This window comes from Pristis pectinata, chromosome 19 (assembly GCF_009764475.1).
Source record: "Pristis pectinata isolate sPriPec2 chromosome 19, sPriPec2.1.pri, whole genome shotgun sequence".
NCBI lineage: Eukaryota > Metazoa > Chordata > Chondrichthyes > Rhinopristiformes > Pristidae > Pristis > Pristis pectinata.
Window position 1 is genome coordinate 29,307,249 of NC_067423.1, and position 11,822 is coordinate 29,319,070.

Consider the following 11,822-nt stretch of genomic DNA (forward strand, 5'->3'; position numbering starts at 1 on the left):
GGAACCGCCAGGGCCGGCAATTTACGTCTGCAAAAGAGAAATGACTGACAGGGAGGAGAGTGCAACTACCGCTTAAAGGATCCCTGCTGCACACTTCCCCACGTTAGCAGACGGGGGATAACGCAGTTGCGAGTTCACGCTTCCTATAATGTTGAAGGGTAGTTTATAAATACAAGTCGCAAAGGTGGAAAAGTTTCAGAATATCATAGAGCAACAAATTGGCGCAATTTTTAAAAAAAAATTCGTTCACAGGATGTGGTTGTTACTGTGTGACCTTGAAATGAGAAGTGAAGAGTCAATCACATTGTTGATCTGGATCTAAAGCCCAGATCCGTTTTATTTTTACTTTATGAACTGGTGGGTGTACTTCAGGGCCGATCTCTGTGAAGATCAGAGTCAAGCAAGGCTGCATTCCTGGCTCTGAGCCCTGATGAAGGGTGTAGGCCCAAAACGTCCACTGTTCATTTCCCTCCAAAGATGCTGCCTGACCTGCTGATTTCCTCCGGCATTTTTTGTGTGTTGCTCCAGATTTCCAGCATCTGTTGTCTTGCTTGTTCTGCATTATGGCCCTGACCCTTTCCACAATCCTTCTCACCACAATGATGCTTCTCATGTCCAACAAACCTTGGAAGTGCAGCTAATCTTACGAGCTAATGGGAAACTGTTCATGAAGAGACCTTGGTGTGAACCACTTCCCATATCGTGGGAGGCACCTTCCAGCAAAGCAAACATCAGTGACAAAGTTCAACATTGCCTTAAATGTGTCGGCATCGCCTTCGGTCAATTGAGTAAAGTCTGAAAATCAAGACCTTAGTCCTGACACAAAATTCATGGTCCACTGGGCATCAGTGATCCCTCCCCTCCTTTATTTGTGAGACCTTTTCTACCTAAGTAGGCACCTCAAAACACTGGAAAAATATCACCAATCCTGTCTCTGCAAAATCCTCCAAACTCATTGGAAAAATAAGTGAATAATCATCAGTGTCCTCTCCTAGCCTACACCCCCAGCGCTGGGGTCCTAATTACACTCAGTTTACACTGTTCATATGCCAAACTCCCACACAAGACACTCTATTCCAAGTTGTGTAATGGTAAGGGATTACCATGTGAACAAACAAAAAGATTCAAGGATGTGCTCAAAACATTGAAAAATTGCAACATCCCCTGGGAATTCCTGATCCACAACTGCTCAAAGTGGAGAAGAAGCTTTCAGGATGGTATTGAGAAAATAGAGTTCATGCATCGGAAGCACACACAAGCCTTACATAAACAGCGGAAGAAATGTACTACCTCATGCTCTACCCACCCACCCGTCCCAGCAGGCACCTCCTGCCCCATCAGTGGAAGGGTCTGCAGTTCCAACTAATGGATAGGATCACTAATGTCCTTCATGGAAGGAAGTCTGCTTCCTCACCTGGTCTGGCCTAAGTGTGACTTCAGACTCAGCAGTGTGGTTGACACATCACTGCTTCCTCAGTTGAGGGACACTTAGGGATGGAGGATAAATGCCAAAATTTCAAGTGATATCCATGTTCTCTGAGGAAAACATTGTCCTTCTGGTACTGGACTGTTGAAAGGCATGATGTCAGCAATCAGAATGGTTTCACAGAGAATGTTGTACTTGACACAGTCCGTTTAGTCCAATTGCACACTGAGCTCATTGAGGCTCGTACCAATTTACAGAGGCTAATTTGAAGGACATGTCTTTGGCCTCTCTGAGAAATTGCTGAGAATTCTCAGCCTCTCCTCATTGCTACTCTATTGGGCCTTCGCCGACCTACAACTTGCCTTTAGACCAGTGCTGTTAAGGTGCATGGTTTACTTTTACAAGTGAAGTGCCTGTCAATGGACGATAAGCACCAACACCTCACTTGTGCAACATCAGTAAGCCCTGAACCCCCAAGCCCATTTTTGTGAAGACCTTGGTTCTCTGAGATCTATTGATTACTAGGGGAAATCAAGGGATATAGGTTAGTGCAGCAAAGTGGTGCTGAGATAAAAGATCAACCATGATCTTATTGAATGGCAGAGCAGCAATCTGCGGCTAAATGGCTTCGTCATGCTTCTGTTTCTTTAGATTAGTCTAATCTCCATTTCAGTATCAAAAACACACCAATAAGTAAACCCTTCCCTTCCCAAAGTCTCCTTTCAGCAAACAGGTTAATACCAATGCACAAGGAAGAAAGGCATCAATGCCTCTCTGCACAAAGAAAAGACAGTCTAAACACCCACAAGGAGGATGCTCTTCAGTAAGATCAATTATTGTCTCTGCTGAGGGCAAGTTTTGAAATTTTGTGGTACACATTTGTATTAAAAATCTTCAATTAATTTAACATGATTATACAGTGGCTTGCTGCAGGGACTCAATTAAAACTGACCTTAGCCAGATTGTAGACATAAGGGATGGTTTACCAGTGATAATTCCTGGGGGGACTAGCTGGTAGAAAAATGAGATGCTGCAGTCCTAATATCAAGTTATTTGGTGTTTTTAATCCAATTTTACTCCTGTGTTTACAGTTGTCTCTGCACATTTACATACCACTAAAGATACGAGAAAAAATAGGAAGGGATAAAGTTTGATCATAAAGTGCTGAAGCCCTGTGCCCCATATTTAGCATTCTATGCCCAATAAAACAGTTTCAATGCAGCTACGACATTGATATTTAAGAACAGTGTAGTGCATAATGAGACTGGCCCATTGTGCCTGTGTTGACTCTTTTAATCAGCTGTCCCATAGCTGTGTTAGACAGCCAATGAAGTCTCAGCGTATCTGAGCTTTTTCTTTTACACTGTGTTAATAACATTTTCTGTGGGAGCAAAACATGTTGTAGGGAAAATAGAAAAATCTTCCACAGTTATCTAAATAACTAAAGATATTTGAAAATTTCAATGAGTGATGATGAAATAAATGAAGCCCTTGTACAAAAAGGAAATATGGGATGCAGAATAAAATAAAGTATAATATTTTTAGATGGCATGAACAAAGTTATACATTCTGGAAATAACATAAAGAAGTAGATAATGTTACAGACAACTGTTATTTTGGTGTCTGTGGGAAATATATTTTTATCTTAGCATTGTGAGGTAGTATTGTTCCAATATATTTTCTGATATTGCAGTGGTAATGAGAAAATGTTGCTGCATTTGGGCTGCATTGCCACTGTGTTAAACATCCATGTGTTTGTTTCAGTTTATGAATTGTGAGAGCTCATTTTCAGGGGCCTAAAACATATTAGTCTAGCAGTTGGCTGGCCTGTGTTCAGTCTGTGCAAGGGACATCAAAATCAACTCAAAATATTTTTCCAATTATATTTGGAAAGAGGATCAATTAAAAGAGACAAAATGCAAGGGGACATGCAAAACCTGTTAAATGCAGTGCTGTAGGAATCCCAGCAGATCAAGACATGCTAGTGGAAAAAGCAAAACCAACTTAATGTCTCAATGGATGACTGACAGCAAAACTAACCAGTTCTGATGCAAGCAGAGAAAATAAGTCACCCAAATTGTTGAATTGGACATTGAATCCAGAAGACGACAATGTGTCCAGATGGACGTTGAGGCGCTATCCCTCAAGCTTACATTCAGCCTCATTAAGACAGGAAGTAGGCCAAAGACAGAAAGGAAGAAGTAGGAGGATGGAACGGAGTCCTTACAGAAGGCCGGCTGGGAGGAAGTTATTGTCAAGATAGCTATGGGGGTCCATGGGCTTGTGGTCCATGTGGTTTCCTCAATAATGGGGAAACCAAATCGAGACTGTGTAATTGCTTTGCTTTCTGTTGCAGCTCTGTTCAGCTCACAGAGGCAGCCTGAGCTTTCAACTGCAAAAAAAACAAACTGCTGGAGGAACATAGTGGGTCAGGCAGCATCTGTAGAGGGAAATGGACAGTCAGTCTTGGGCCATTTTGCTCCAGATTCCAGCATCTGCAGTCTCTTGTGTCTCTGAGCTTTCAGTTGCCTGTCACTTTAATTCTCCATCCTGCCTCCTGCACTCTTTTAACAAGGCCCAACATAAGCTTGCAAAACAGTACCTCATATTCTGTCTTGGTGTGGTGCAGCCTTCTGACTCAGTTTCAGGTAACTTCCTTTCTCTGTTTGGTTCAGACCTGGCCAGTTTTGCTATAGGTCATCTATCTACAATCTTAACTCGATTTTTCCCTCTCCACCAACATCGTCCAATCTGTGGGGCATTTCTAACAGTTCAGGTGTTATGTGTTTCCTTTGTGTTTTTTTCTCTCTCTCTGTAACTTCACTCATTATCCCATCCATCACATGGCTTCATCAACCTATCAGAGATACTCTTCGCCCATCCATCCTTCCCTACCTTTTCTCCAACTTAAAATTAACTTATTTTCGCTCTTTCCCAATTCTCATGAAGAGTATTTGACCTGACATGTTAACCTTTCCACAGATGCTGTCTGAGCTGCTTAGTGTTTACAGCATTTTCTGTTTTTATTCCACAATCAAAGCAGTCTGAGTTTCAATTCTGGGTATCACACATACTCTTGGTATCGTCTGCTGTGCTGCAATGGAAGCTGAGACATCAGCTGTCAGATGCTGCATGATGATTGGCACCACATGCTGGGAAGGATGGCTAAAGCCGTACACAAGTCCTGTGAAAGTGGGGGCTGGACTCTCCCATCTTCCTGACAAAGCACACATGCTTCCTGCCTGATCTACCAAACCACTGAGGCATCTCAGTGTGGGTAACCACCAGATTCTTCTGCAGGTTGGCTTGTTGAAGTTTGCATCTCAGTCTTCCACAGAACTCATGTTTGATCTTGTTCTTCAACAACTGTGCTACCCCTTATCTCTAACCTGATTGAAGGCCACACACACCAAATGTTTCATCCAGCTCTAAGCTAACCTCAACAGTAGGTGAACTATCAGCGTCAGAGTTGCTGACTGGGAGTATTAAGCAAGTGACAGTGTGCATTCATCTTTCCTCTCTCTGCCTCTCGCACCACTGCATGATCATATTGCAAATCTTGTCCACCTTACAGGAGCATACCACAGGCTCGAGGTAAAGGGAGAGAGGGAATTAGGAGCTGCATGCTTACACCATCTGCATTTTTCAAGTCAAAAAGGAGGTTGTCAGATGAGGAGGAACAAGGATTAGAAAGAGGATATGGTCATCTTCAGTGGTTTCTATCCTGCCTTAGACAAGACTTCTTTTGTGGCTGATGGAGTTATGGGGTGTGATGTATGTGCTCATATTGTCCTGCAAAGGAGAAGTTTGTTAGTGCTGGAAAATGTATTTGTGTGATTTTCTTGCAGTGTGTGTGTGTGTGTGTGTGTGTGTGTGTGTGTGTGTGTGTGTGTGTGTGTGTGTGTGTGCGCGCGCGCGCATGCGCACACGCGTGCTCATGCAAGCTGTGAAATGTGGGTGAGTCTGGGATTAGTGTTATTGTGTAAGGGCATGGAGCAGCATATGAAGGATTGTTGCCAAGTGTGTGCTTGAAGTGTATTGTGATGAGCAATGTGTGACATCGGTGGTCAGTTCATGGGATTATGCACTTGAAGTTGCCTTCTCTGATCTTCATCATGTATGTGGCTTTAGTGAACTTCCTGCTGTATAATATCCAGATCCTTGGTGCTCAGCTCCAATCAAACAGCTCTTCTGCTGCCTCCTCCCAATGCCAATGCAAGGTTCACCAGGAGGTTTTCCTGGACCTAATGGCATTTCTTCTTTACACTTCCTTGGCCAGTGCCTTCATTACAGCAGTGAAAATGTATGGAGCCACAGTCTCTGGTGTTATACCATGGTTTATTGAACAAGTCACTCTAACCAGATCTTGAAGTCACAGTCCACCTTCCTTTCATAAGACTCAAACTGGATCTAAATTGTTCTGAGAAACTTCAACTGATGCAAGCACTCCCAAAATTGGGCACCATGTGAGGTGGCTTGCACAAACTAGACTCTACAATCATAGAGCAAGAAGCACGAAGCTTGTATGGCATCTGAACCAGACATAATTTAACTGCACATAATGACCCCTGTACCAGTTTCCCCTGCGACATTTGCCTTGAAGGAGTGTAGCATAGATTTTCCAGAATGACACTTGCTACATTACAGGTGAGATTACACAAGCTACTATAGGGATAGCATTCCATTAGGCTATTTGATTACTTTCCATACCTATCCATGAGTTATTAATGATCTTTGTACATGAAACCCTAAGTCTCACCTATCACTGTTCCACCACCAAAAAAGTACTCTCTTCTCTCCTAATAAGGTCATTAATATTGGCTTGTATATTTTCAGAAATTAAGGTTCCAAGATGGTTTGATTAGGTGTTTTCAAGACTTTAAAGGATACTACTCATTTGAAAACTACTGATTTGTCATAATACAGTCCAGCCCAGCAATTACTATCAATATCACTTCACAATGAAATTATAAAGCATTTAACTACCAAAAACAGGAAGCATCCATGCTGTTGTCATTTCTTTAATCCAGGGATGTCATGTTGAGCCTTTATAAAAACTTTACCAAAGCCGCAATTCGAGTATTGCATCTAATTCCAATTGCCACATTTTAAATGGAGGCAGAGAAACAGAAAATAGGAGCAGGAGGAGGCCCTTCGGGGCTGATCCACTACTTAACCCGATCATGGCTGGACATCCACTTCAGTACCCTATTCCCGCCTTCTACCTTTATTTATTGATCCCTTTGGCATTAAGAAATCTATCTTCCTCCTTGAATAAGTTTAATGACTTGGCCTCCACTGCCTTCTGTGGTAGAGTTTCACAGGTACACCACCCTCTGGGCGAAGAAATTTCTCCAGAAGTTAGTTCCTGAATGGGCCATGCCCCAATTCTTAAAACTGTGGCCCCTAATTCTGGACTCTCCAGCTATTGGGAACACCCTTCCTGTATCTAGTCTGTCTAGTCCTGATAGAGTTTTGTAGGTTTCTACGAGATCCCCTCTTATTCCTCTAGACTCCAGTGAATATATGCCTACCCTTGTCAATCTTTCCTCATGTCAATCCTGCCATCGCAGGAATAAGCAAAGAAAACCTTTGTTGCATCCTTCCATAGCCAAAACTGCACTTTAAACTCTCACAAAGACCCTCTAGCACTGCAACAACTCATCCTTTCTTCTGTACTCGAAACCTCTTGCAATGAAGGCCAATGTGCCATTAGCTTTCAGAACTGCTTGTGGACCTGAACGTTTGCTTTCAGTAACAGGTATACAAGGTCACCCAGTCTTGTTGTACTTTCTCTTTTCCCAGTCTATGACCATTCACTTTAGGAAGAGTATGCAGGTCCTAAAGCAGGTGTCAGAAAATATGGTTCCAGGAATGAATGATTTCGGCTGCAATACTGGACTGGAGAAGCCAAGGCTGTTCTCCTTGAAGCAAAGAAAGGTGAGACAGAGATATAAAAAACATGATGATAAAATAGAGAGAGGAATTCCCATCATCAGATTGTGCAAGGAACAGGAGAAACCAGATTTAATGTGAAGTGCAAAAAGTTTTCAGAGGAATGAGAAATACATTCTTTACATAGAGAGCAGTTATAATCTGGAACTTGCTGTCCACAGAGGTAATGGCAACAATAAATCAAACTTTCAAAAGGTTACTAGACAGCACTTGAGCAAAAATAATTTGCAGAGCTAGGAGGTTGGTAGGTAGTGGGTAGGTGACAGGTGAAAAGGTTTGAGAGAATTGCATGGCCTCGATGGGATGAATGGGTATCTCATGCACTAAAACCATTCAATGCTATGACTCGGGTAATCAAAAATACTGAAAAACAGTAATAGCTGAAAATCATACTAAACAATTGAGAAGCAAATTGCATGTCACTTTGTCAGGATATAATATCATTCCATTCATCCAAATGCCATAGTATATTTCTAACTGATGAATGAAATAAGCATGTAAGAAACACCAAGATCTTTAATCCAATCCAATAGAGAGACCCAAATATTTCTTTCACAACACCATTACCCCCTTAGGAGCATTATGTAAATTGTCCGTTTAAAAATAGATCAACACTATGCAAAAAGATATATTTCACTGTGTGCTTTGATGTACATGTGACTAATAAAGATATCTTACTTTATCTTACTATTTCTTCGAGTATCGAATTTGTTGAATGGGATCTGTGCCTTGGAGATTCCCCCTCTGAGGCTCTGCACATACCATTGCTTGGTTCGATATAAAGCAAGATCATATTTAAAGATAGTTTTCTTTCCCAAATCATCAGTGCTTAAGTAAATCCAACTCACCCAAGCCAGTAAAGATTACAAAGGCACTGGATCTTTGCAGTCAGATGTACTTCCTGGGATATCTCCTGGGATATACCACCAAAGAACTGAATATGTGCAACAAAAGATGACCTGACACAAAAGAATTCCGAAAAAACATGTTGATGAAGTAGATCTCCATGTAATCACCATGACAGCAGCATAACTTTTCCAACTATAGTCAAAATTTTGAAGAGATCAACATTACATTCCAGTGTTTTAATCCCAAACTAATTGTTCCCCAGCTACCATGGTGGGAATTGAACTCATGTGATGGTCCAGAACTCTGTCTGTTAGTCACACCACCACCAAACCACTTCCTCCCCTGACCCACCTCCTATCCCAATACAGGAAATTGGCTGCCCCTACACTATCAGTATGGGATGGCCTTTCCTCTCAATAATTTTCTAACATCAGGCACCTGACCTACAAAAATTGAGTCTTGAACCACACCAGGGCAGTATTTGCCATTGGAATTACAAACATCCCTGGTGCTGGATTTCATAGCAAGTGTTAAGCACCATCAAGTCACTGCCGATCGCTGAAATAAACTTAAAGACTTACCCTGCAATGATCCCAGCAGAAACTACTGAGAGAAAAAGCCTCTCCCACAAATTTTGACAGACAACTACATCATGCTTGGACCCAGCAGGCTATCAAACACTACCATTCAATGACTGTTGTTACTACAGCTGAAGGAGGATGAAGGGGGGACGGTAGCAACAACAACAAATTGTTCCTTATTTTTAAAATACAATAGGTAACTTTAGGCTCAAGGTACAAGCCCAGTCCTTGCATAAACTGTTGCTGCATTAGATTTCTGCTTGATCCACTGTCAGCTCAAATAAAAGAGGTGCTTCGCATTTTGACTTTAGGTCACTGACCGACTGCCTTAAAATCTCTTAATAGAGCCAAATTAGAACACAAGAATGGAGATACAAGGGACTGCATACGCTAAAATCTGAAGCAAAAAGTAAACTGCCAGAGGAACTCAGAGGGTCGGTCAGCATCTGTGGAGGCAAAGGGATGGTTGACATATCGGGCCTAGACTCTGCGTCCACAGGTGTTGCATGACCTGCTGAGTTCTTCCAACAGCTTGTCTTTTGTGAGAGCACAAGTATAGTAGTTTAATCAGGTTTAGACCACTGATTCACAAAATCCCATCATGGCAGCTGGGACATTTAAATTCAAGTAATTAAATAAGTATGGATTATTATTTTAAACCTAGTCTTGGTAATGATAACCATGAAGCTAGTGGATTATCATAAAAGCCCATCAGGGAGGGAAATCAGCCCTTCCTGCGTGTTCTTCTAAAGCAGTCCCTTGGGATAAAGGATTACTTGCTTCCACTCTGGTTTTGTTGGTTCTGAATGAATGGTGAGGTCAATGTTGGAACCACAGACCTTTCCAATGATGGGGCAGGAGGAGCCTGCTGGGACAGGTGGGTGCGTAGCTTGTCAGCTGGTGCACTTCTTCTGCTGCTTGTGCAAGGTTTGTGTGTGCTCCCAATGCATGGACTCTAGATTCTCCAGCTGTTGACCTGGGAGAGGCACTGACGTGGTTCGCCTACCCTATCAATGAATTTAGAGAATTTTGTGGAGACAGCACTGGCGGTATCTTTCCTGTGCCTCTGGATGCCTGCTGTATTTACTCCAAGTTCAGAAGCAAATAGAAGATACCCAGCAGGATAGGCAGCATCTCGGAGTGAGAAATAGAATTAATGTTTCAGGCTAATGGCTTTCCACTAGAACCGGAGAAATGCAAAAACAAGTGTGATCACGTTATCACACACATTCCATTTGATCTTTCCATCCCATCCTTCTCACTTAACTACACTTGTTTTCTCACTTCCCACTGTCAGGGGAGATGGTGGAAGCAGATACAATAGCTATGTTTAAGAAGCATTTCAACAGACACATGAACAGGCTGGGAATGGAGAGATATGGACCACGTTCAGGCAGATTTGCTGTTTAAATTGGCATCATGGTCATGGGCTGAAGAGTCTTTTCTTGTGCTATACTGTTCTATGTTCTGTGTTCCCATGCAATCACAGGAAATACAACATCTGCCCTTTCACCTGCTGCCTTTCCACTTTCCGGGGACTCAAGAACTATATCCAGGTGAAGCTGTGATTTACTTGTACTACTTCTCATTTACTATTCTGCATTCAGTGTTAATGACATGTTGTTCTCCACATTGGGGAAACCAATCACTGATTGGGTGACTGCTTTGCAGAACACACCAATTCAGTTCGCTTGCAAGAGTCTGAGTTTCCAGTTGCCTGTCACATTAATTCTTCATCCCATTCTGACATCAGTGGAGGCACAGTGTTCTGAACAGTGGAGGAAGCCAATGAAGCTCAATACAAATTCAAGAAAGACCACTTCTTCTCTTGACAAGGCACATTGCCATTGCAGTCTTCCAGACTGAATGTGGAGCTGGATCAGAGTGAGTGGTAGCAGGCAGATCCATAAAGAATTTCTGGCAAGCTCTAGTTTGTGTGTGTGTGTGTGTGTGTGTGTGTGTGTGTGTGTGTGTGTGTGTGTGTGTGTGTGTGTGTGTGTGTGTGTGTGTGTGTGTGTGTGTACATTCTGAATTTCTGTACCTGCAAGTTCCAGTGAGATTCAGCCCACTGAAGTCCAGTTTCAGTTCTGTATCTCACATTTTCAGCATTCCTTCTGGTAATTTCAAGTTTCCTTCCTCTCCTCCTATTTGCAGTCCTCTGGACATACCTTTTGTTAGTCACTAAGCTTCACCAACCTCTTTCATTCAGGTCCACCACCACTTGCCTCATTCAGTCTCTCCTGGTCTCCACTCTATTGCTCTCTTCACCCATTCCCTTGTTTCATTTCTAACATTTCCCCAGCTCTGATGAAAGGTCATTGATTTGAAATGATAACTCTGTTTTTCTGTCCACACACATGCTGACTGATTGCTGAGTATTTCCAGCACTTCGGGTTTTATTTCATATTTCCAGCATCTGCGGTGTTTTGCCTGTGGTTTATGATAGGATCGGGCTGGATCATGGCCTCTGCCTTGCATTCACTCCCATAGGATCCCCCATCTTTGGCCACAGGACTCTGAATATCCTGAAGGCATTGCTGCCACAGTCATTGCATTGGGCAGACAGAGCACAAGCAATGAGTACACATCAGACAGTATATCCTGAGGCTTAGTCTCCCCTCCCTGAGACCACCCTGATGGCTTTCTGACACCTTGTGCCCTGATATGGCATTTACACTATTTCTGAATAGTTCAGATGATTGGAGGCACAATATTTATGTTATTTTAAAGAAATTAAAAGTTAGGAACAATATATTTATTTGAAACACTGTTATCTCATGTGTTAATTAGATACTAACACTGATTTTAAAAACAAAACACTTAGTTTCTCTTTCCCTTTTCAGCGAAGTCAGTGATCCTACTGGATATGCCATCTATGTGCGGCATAAAACAAAGGCCCAGATGTGATGTATTGAGTCCAAGGCAGAGCAGGAGTCTGATGTGCTGTTGTCTGAACCCCAGTGCATTCTATACTTCCAAGCTGCAGCGCAGTGATGTAGAAGTCTGGAAAA